This window comes from Malus domestica, chromosome 12 (genome assembly GCF_042453785.1).
Source record: "Malus domestica chromosome 12, GDT2T_hap1".
Lineage (NCBI taxonomy): Eukaryota > Viridiplantae > Streptophyta > Magnoliopsida > Rosales > Rosaceae > Malus > Malus domestica.
The window spans coordinates 12,181,686-12,190,549 of NC_091672.1; the positions used below are offsets into that span (position 1 = coordinate 12,181,686).

At 34.3% G+C, this 8,864-nt stretch overlaps 1 long non-coding RNA gene and 1 pseudogene across 1 annotated transcript; one reads left to right on the forward strand and one right to left on the reverse strand.

Annotated features, from left to right (window-relative positions):
• Window positions 1-604: 604 nt before the first annotated feature.
• On the reverse strand, window positions 605-4,366 carry LOC103449891 (U3 small nucleolar RNA-associated protein 5-like; annotated as a pseudogene).
• Window positions 4,367-4,483: 117 nt separating this feature from the next.
• Window positions 4,484-7,416, forward strand: LOC103449892 (uncharacterized). Its single transcript, XR_003767626.2, has 5 exons — window positions 4,484-4,547; window positions 5,389-5,451; window positions 5,536-5,600; window positions 6,018-6,062; window positions 7,131-7,416. It is a non-coding gene; the product is annotated as an uncharacterized lncRNA (long non-coding RNA).
• The last annotated feature ends 1,448 nt before the right edge of the window (window positions 7,417-8,864 follow it).

An 8,864-nucleotide genomic window follows, 5' to 3' on the forward strand; every position in this document is an offset into this window, starting at 1 on the left:
AAAACAGATTTTGAACACTTCAAGACAAGAAAGTAAAGAGGGGGTTTGTTTTGAATGAAATTAAAATAACAAAATGGATTGCAACTTAAAAACAGATTAAGAAACGATTTTGGGAAATTAGATGGATGATAGGCTAGCTAGAGGCTCTTTATCCACACATGACATGTATGCAAACGAATTAATTTCCAGTAACTCCTTCATTGAATTATGAACGACAATACTTCAAATTAACCATGACATCACTAGTTAACCCTCAGATTTTCCTTGTATTATTGGATTGGATGACATCATTCGACAACCCAAAGCATTCTTCAAAAGTTCCCTACATGACATCATAATAGAGATACCATAAAAAATCATTATGTTCAATGAAAATTATAAACATTGACAAAGCACTTGTAACTATGACATCATGTCACTCATGCTAGGAATTAAACTTAACACGATTGTGACCAGCGACCTTCACTATATATGAATATAAGTTTGTAATGATTATATGAAACTTCCTTATACTCTAGCACCAGATTTATGCATGCCAATTAACTGTCGACCCTCAACCAACAAACACAAATAAGTTATCAATCAAACAGTTAAGCCAATTGCATTCACGACTCAATAATTCATAACTGGAATTTATTAACTCATATTGCACACATAATCATGACTTTGAAATTACTCCTAGCCAAGAGGGGTAGTTCCTCATGTTCACAAAATAAAGATACATAAACTTAAACATTGAAAACAAAAGATAGATTACACCTAAGAATGATCCAGCAATCCAAACTTGAATAGCAAGCATTCCAAGGGTCCTCATTCTTCTCTTTGTTGCGGCACAAGGTTTAGGGTAAGGTTAAGGTGGTGATTTATATGGAAGAAGGCTAAGAAGATGAATGGATGTGTATGGATGAAGGTTGGCTGCGGCAAGGAGTGTTTGAATGTGTTTAGGGTATGATGAATGGTGGTGAATGGTGTGAGTAGTGTAGAATGGTCCACGGGTGATAGAGGATGGATCAATAGATAAGTAGATGGAATGGCTGATTTATGGTGAAGGGTGGATAGGTGGTCTTGCGGCAGAAAGTGTTTTATTTATAAGGATGAGAAAGTCCTAACCCTAATTAATTTTGGGAAACATAATTTCAGCCCAAATCCACAAGGAAAAGGAGTAATTAAGGTCAGAATCCAAAAGGAAAAGGAATGTGGGGTGCGGCAAAGCAAGGGAGAAAGGGAAAGAGGGTACACGGCAAGGACTTTGACTTTCTAGAAAGAATTGGTGCGGCTCCCTTGTTTGAATAGGAGAATCAGATACTTAAGTGTCCTAAAATATTTAGAACACCTCTTTGAAGCTGGAACATAGGTGAATTAGGATTAGGAAAGGTTAGGACCAAATAAGGTAACTTGGCTAACATTCCTTCTTTCTTGATTGCATCTTTAACTTCATTTTCTTTGAATTAATTTCTTCATAACTTCAGCATAATCATAGTCTTTTTTGGTCTTCAATTTCGTCCATCCTCTTGCTCCATGCATGTGATATTCATTCCAAGCCCAAAACTGCTCCAAAAGGCACCAAAATGCACTTTCTTGCCACTTTAGCCCTTTAAACCTACAAACACACGAAAATAGCTTGAAATACTAAATTAACTAAGAAATAACAACATAAAGACACAAGAACAAGCTAACTAAGTCGCATAAATACGCTCCTATCACTCATCAACATCATCAATTACCAAAAGCTTGCATTAACTAGGTATTGAAGAATATTTCACTTGCCATAAATTTCACTAACACTGGCACCCTTACCCCTGTATAATGCACGTCTAAGACACTCGATAGCTGAAGAGCCGACTGGAAAGTTGAAACTCTGGACTCAATGAGCTACATAGTCAATAAAAAATTCAATGAAAGGAAAAGAACTATCAGGATTTCTTACGACAAAGAGATAAAACAATCCATACTTGCAACTATCTCTTAAACAAATGAGGAAATGAAAATTCCAAAAACTAACTAGTGATACAAGTAGCGCATGAACATGTTGCTCCCGCAGGTTTAAATTTTATATTCTATGGAGTAATTCTAAAATTCTAGATGGCTCTTTCTTGAACGAAAATTTTACTTTGGGATACGGGATATCATCTTATATTAAAAGTTTCTTACTTAATATAAGGAGTTCAAGACACTCAAAGAAGATTCTTGGGATACTATGCCACTTGCGAGTTGAAGAAGTAAACTTCTAAGCCATGGAAGTGCACATGCCTAAATTGCACCCCTAGAGTCAAAATAAAGCATACAAATCCGTTAGGTATACCACAAGAGCATCCAGCATATAAAGCATACCGCTAGATATCTTTCCTTGACTGAATGATAGAAATGAGAGATTGTAAGAGCTTCAAAACACCAGATGGATTCAACTGTGAGATGGATTTTGCAATGACCTAAACCACCAGTTGTATCATCCACATTAACACTTATCTTCATGCATAAGTATTATATAACCAATATGAACTACGAGAGCTACAACCTTCTCATCTTGGGTGTATAAGCAATCTAATAAAAGGGCACAGTCATTGGCATGTAGTGCTTTCTTGAGTAAAACATGAATTGAGTCTGCACTTAGAGGCTTTGGATCGAGAGAAGATTCTTCTTTATCATGGCTCTCTGGTCTAGCATTGTCTAATAAATTTAAACTTCCAAGTTTTTCTCCCATGGTTGGTTCATTCAAGTCATCATCAACAAGAACTCCATCTGCATCCTCCACATGACCTAGATGAATTAGGGTACACATATCAACATACCAAATGCTCAAGACGTATTTTGTTCACAAACCACTGTTTTTCTAACTAAATTAAATAATTTGAAACAACTATGAAAGCATGTAATCAAATAATTATGCTATTGTAATTTGAATTTCAATAGTACACAAACAGGAGTATCCTTTCGTATTTCTACTTTGTTTTATCCCCATCTTGAACGTGATGCGGTTGAGGACAGAAACAGTATTTCCAAATCTCAAAGTGTGCTTCTTGTTCTGTCTCAAGCATAGGAAAGTCTTACCAATTTCAAGGATGTCTTTGACAGTTGGAGGATTCGAATCCGGTGCTGTAGCACGCTTATTACTGCCCTTTTTAGACTTGATTGGCAAATCTTCTGGTTCTAATTTCAAATCATGAACATCAGTGAGAAATCATACAAAGTTTGAGTTAGAATCTCTTGAACAGAGAATTACTCGAGAAGTGCTTCCATAGTAGCTGATAATCATCATACAAAACAAAATCAACTTTGAAATCATTCAGAGTTGATCGTCCTACGTACTAAACAATAAATCCAATAACCCTTTAATAACAAGTACATTAACTAATACACGAGAAAAAAGAAACACTTGTTCAGCTGCTTAAAAAAGATCGGTTCCAATGAAAAAGTCAAGATTTTTGAAACCACCCAATTACGCATATCTTCGAAGCTAACTTAAACATTCAGATATATGTGATGGTATAAATTTCACTAAACTAACCAAGAAACATGAATTAATAATTTGAGTTTAGACTTTTAAGGTAGGTTCATTCATTCAAAACACCGTTAACAAAGATATCATTTGCAGCCTCCCTAGAAACTAGATGGATTAGGGTACATGTATCCACAAACCAAATGCTCAAATATCTCTCAGATGGAGTTCCTAGTTCTGTGTCATGTACAAGAACATTACCAATGTCAACCATGCCATTATCTTTAACCATGTCTTTTGCACGTGCCTTGCTTCCCTTTTTACTCTTCATTGCCGGAGCTTCAGCTTCTAGATCTTATCCCAAATCATGAAATTACCAAGTTTCGGTTAGAATCTGTAAAAACACAATTATTCAATATTAGCTCACTAACACCACACGAAAGAAAACAAACTGATTCTGACGGTTTCGAATTAAAAACCCTAACCTGAAGAAGGAGAAGGAGAACAACGAGGGTGTGCTGTGGTGGCGTGGCGGTGGCCTTGCCGGGCAGTGACGTGATGTTGGTTGGCCTGAACAAGGAAAACAACGATGTTGGTGGCGTGTTATTAGTTCAGTCGAATGGGGAGGGAGGCGGAGAGAAATATACCCAAACCCTAAAACCCTTAATCACTGATTCAGAGTAACAAGGTCTACTGCAAGATGATAGAACCTACCCTTTAAAGGACGAAACCCTCCACGTGTTGATGATCGCTGCACGTTTTCTTTTCCATTTGTTTTGGTTTTTTTTTTCTTGGCTTTCACTTCTCTGTTTGTCATTTTCCGCTTTCTTTCTTCCGTTTTCAGCTTTAGTTTTCTCTCGACTCTCTGCGTCGTCGTGTTTTTCTTGCAAATTGTTAACGGAGCAGGTTGTGTTGTTGGGAATTATAGGTACAAGTTTGTTCTGTTGTAAATTGGTTTCATGTTGAAATTTGTTTTCTTTCTTATTTTGGGTGTTCATTTTGTAGTCTGGGGTTTTATATCTGTCTGTCTAACCCCTTTTTGTTTTCAGTTTCAGCAAATTCAGCCTTCGTGGGTTTTGTTTTGTTGCTGGGTAATTAAGGCATTAAGGGTGTAAGTTTGTTTTCTTCTTTGCTTCAGTCTTGATACAATCTTTTGGCATTTTTATATGTTTTGGTTGTGACTTTGGAATTATGAATAAGTTATGTCTTGAGTTTTTTTTTATTTTTTTTTATTTTTTTTATCATTTTGGGATTTAATTTTATAGTCTTGGATTTTGTGTGTGGGTGTTTGATAAATTTTTCTTTTGAAATTAAGAAATTTCAGGTTTTTACAGCTTTAGAACTTTTGTTTGCAACTTTGGAAGACGTCTTTGTTAAAGGTGATAATTTTGGCTACTAGCGTTTGCGTGTTGTTATAGAGTTGAGTTGAATTTATATTTTCTTCTAAGAGTTAATGTTATATATGGTCTCTCTCTTGGTTATTTTATTCATTTTATTTGGCTTTTCGGTATTATACCGTCTGTTTTGTTAGTAGGAAGGTGTGTGAAAAGGGCATGTATATTTCACCTGTGGATTTGGTTTTTTTAGCTGTAGTCTTGGTTACTATTATTAGTAGACTAGCGGGTAAAAACTCAACCTTTTCCTCTCTATGAATGTTGATTCCTGTTTATTCAACTTAGATTAATTCCTTTTTATTTTCAAGCTTTGAATGTTGTAAACTATTTCATTTTTAAAAGTGTGAATATCAGAATACATGGGCCCATTTTCTTAAAAAATTTAAATTATCAAATGATGTCTCATGATGAATCCGGCCAAATGTAACATTCTCATTCCCTTTTTCCAACATTTAGAATGAAATTATTTTATCATGAATATTACCGTTCTTCAGTCTAGGTTTGATTCATTTAGTATTAAAGCTGATGCAAGGATTAATATCTCAATGTACCACGCAGCTATTGCCACAGTTGTCATAATTGCAGAGATTCTCAAAAACGATAGATTCGCTGTTGACAAAAGTAAGACATCTATTTTTATTTTCCACCTTTCAAAATGAACCATCAAATGATTAAGTTTACTTATATACTGCAACTTGAATACAGAAGTTATAACATCAGTTGTTGACATAAAGGATGACTCTAGCGAGAGACCAATCCAAAGAGCCAAGGTATGCCAATGTGATATTCTAATATCAAATAAATAGTCATTTGTCCTCAATATGCAGAATGTGCTGGAACTCATTCTAAAATGTCTTTAGGTTTCTCTAAAAAACTAAGGTTGTTCATGGTTAACATCTCTGTCTTCTCTCTCTAATTAAACTCTTCTCCAAGGCTTACTCCTTTTTCGGCTCTCTGATTAATCATTTTTATTGAAACTTTAATTCAGCTACAGAACCTTTCTCTCTCTATCCATATATCTATCTATCACTTTTCTTTCTGCCAATTTCTTTGTAGAATTTAATCCTCAAATTGCGATCTGAAATTATAAGAAATGGGTGTTTTCTTTATCTGTCAGTTAAATTGAAGTTACTTAATTGTTTGGGACTAATGCTTTTTCTTTTGGGATTATTTTCTTCTGGTTGTAGTTGTTTCTGAAGAGAAGAAGAGAAAGCTTTGGTTTCAGTAAAACGGTACTGACTTTCTTACCTTTTTAATAATTTTTATCTTCCGGGATTTGATTTAGATCTTTCTTATTCCCCACTTTTGTTTTACATTTCAAAATCTGTGGGGATTTTCCTTTTTTTTCTTGTATTTATTTTTCTTGAATCACATTGTATTTCAATACATTTTAAACGCTTTCTCTACATTCTTAATTTTTTTTCCTTCTATTTATTTTTCTTGAATCACATTGTATTTCAATACATTTTAAACGCTTTCTCTACATTCTTAATTTTTTTTCCTTCTATTATATTGTGTCTTGTTCTTTCAATTAGTTTTTACGTTATTTTTGTGTAGATTGGTCTGGTTTTCATGTTAAACTTGTGATTTTTATTTGATTGAAATGTAAATGTTCCCGTTTGTTATTGCTCTTGATCTTTCAATTTTTTTTTTCAAATTAGTTGAGTTGGTGTTCTTATGTGGTATACAAATTTGGGTTTAGATATGTAACTGTATAGAGTGGGTATACCTTCATAAAAATATGGCTATTTTTATTGTCAGTGATGGAAGATTTTGGTAACTAAGAAAATAGCAATTGGAAGAAGGGTTTGTTTTTTTGCACACAGTAGTAGTTTGCCTTACTCCATGACTAATAAATTCCTTTGTCGCTGAATATTCCAATTGTGAGTGCAAACTTTATAAGTTTTTGACAAGTATTTTGATACGATGATGTTCAAGTTTTTCTTTCTCAGTGTTTTAATTGTAATATGACGTTTATATCCATATTTTTCGTTTTGTTAGCTACGTTATGGTGTTCTAGACATGCCTATTTAATCTTGAATATATCTTGGATGAAAATGATGTCAGGGCTTAATGAAATTTGATAGGATCCAAAGACAATAAACTTTTACTCTAATGCTATTAATCAAAAGAGAGGAACAATTGATTTTATAACTGTGTGTGTTTTGTTTTACCATAATTATTTCATAGCTGTTCTCAGTCAAAATCACAATTTAGTTATCGTTTCTCTATCTATTTATAATATAGATAAAAAATGGATATTATGGCGTGGTTACAGAATTTGTATTTCGTTTGTATAGATTAAATGGAAGACGAAGGTCCAACTCCACTTGACCAATTAGTGGCATATAAAAAGGTTGTTTATATTAAAGTGCGTGTTTGTAGAATATGGAAACCAAAGTATCCAGGCATAGATGATAAATATACAGCATATTGGTTGAAGAAAAGGTTAGTGATCATTTATTTTGTAAAATTAGTTTATACACATTAGATCTTCTATGTTAAGGATTAGTTATTTGTTTTAATGCACACGACATGATTTTTATACTCTCTGTAGTAAAGATTGTATACAATTGATCTCTAAACTCTTTATTCTTCAATTTTATGTTGTCAAATGATACATTCGTTTTCGAATTTACTCTGTGTAATGCACAATTTTTTTTTACACGTATCCATCTCCTTTAAACTGTTAGTTACACCTGTTAATTTACTGTTGCTATTTACTATCCATGTTGTTCAGTATCTTTCATTTGCACCTATTTTCATGTTATTTCAACATAAAAGTTAGGGCCATTTACATTAAGGCCATTTACTTATCCTCAGTGTTTTGAATGTTTTTTTTTTTCTTATTTTTTTATCTCTTTCATTGTCAAGCAACAAGCCATCAAACCATTATTTGATGAAATGGATTATGAAATAATAGCTCCAATCCTCCATTTTCTACTTAATATTTATCTTAGTCTTTGCTTATTTATATGTTTAAAACATAATCTATAGTTATATTTTCACTCCCGCAACAATGTGCGGGTAAAATTTACTAGAAAAATCGAAACCGAAACTGACCAGGCCGTTTCACTTGGGTTTTTGGTTCGAATTTTTTGGTTTTGGTCAACTCAGTTTTCTTTAGGTTTTTTGCCTCGGTTTTTCAATTTTTTTCCCGACCCCTCAAACTAGCTTAAACATTAACCCAGTAGACTTCGAAGTTTTCAGGTACTTTGTGTTCCGATCTTTGTCGCTCCAAAACTATCATTTTCGTCTTGGCACTAAAAGCAACTAAACATTTTTTTACACATAACCAGTTTCTCTAAAATCTACTGGCAATGGAATTTGCAGCTTTTACTAGTCGGTGAAATGGATGGTTAAGCTATCTACAACAATAGCAAGTCTACAAAACGCATATCACGCGCTTTGCTTTCAACATCTTCTTTCGAAACTTGATAATTTAGGAGTGGCGCCAGTGGCTGCTTCGGCTGGTTCCGAGGCAGATCGGTCGGCAGAGATGGGTGTAGAACCTTGTTTTCCATATGTTGATTTTCAATACTCTTCACCTGGATTTTCCAGATGTACTGAGTCCGTGAGTCTGGTAGATCTAATTGTGTTGCTAAGCAAGTTATGGCTAATCTCTCTTTGGAGCCTAAACTGAGCTGTAAGGTTACGCTTCTGGAATCCACTAGGCGAATTAGATCTGTTCTTGTTTTTAAAGCTATGAGGAAATTTTGCCATCCTTGGAGTGGTGTTTTACCATCCCGATTTAATAAGGATTCTACTATCCTAAAAGGTTATCTCTTCAACTAGTATTAATACATCCTTCTAGGGGTCATCTCTAGTAACGCAATCACTGCACACTTGGTTTCTTGCATAGTGCTTGAGTCTCAACATTGCTTACCAACTTGAATGTTCTTTGACCGGCACACACCCCCCTCGGTCTTTGGCTTACAGTTGTGGGTTCTCTTATACGTAAACGAGTTTGAGCATCTCTAGCATTTACAACGGTGCACAAATTTGGTTCCAACACGCATTGTTTTCCATCATGG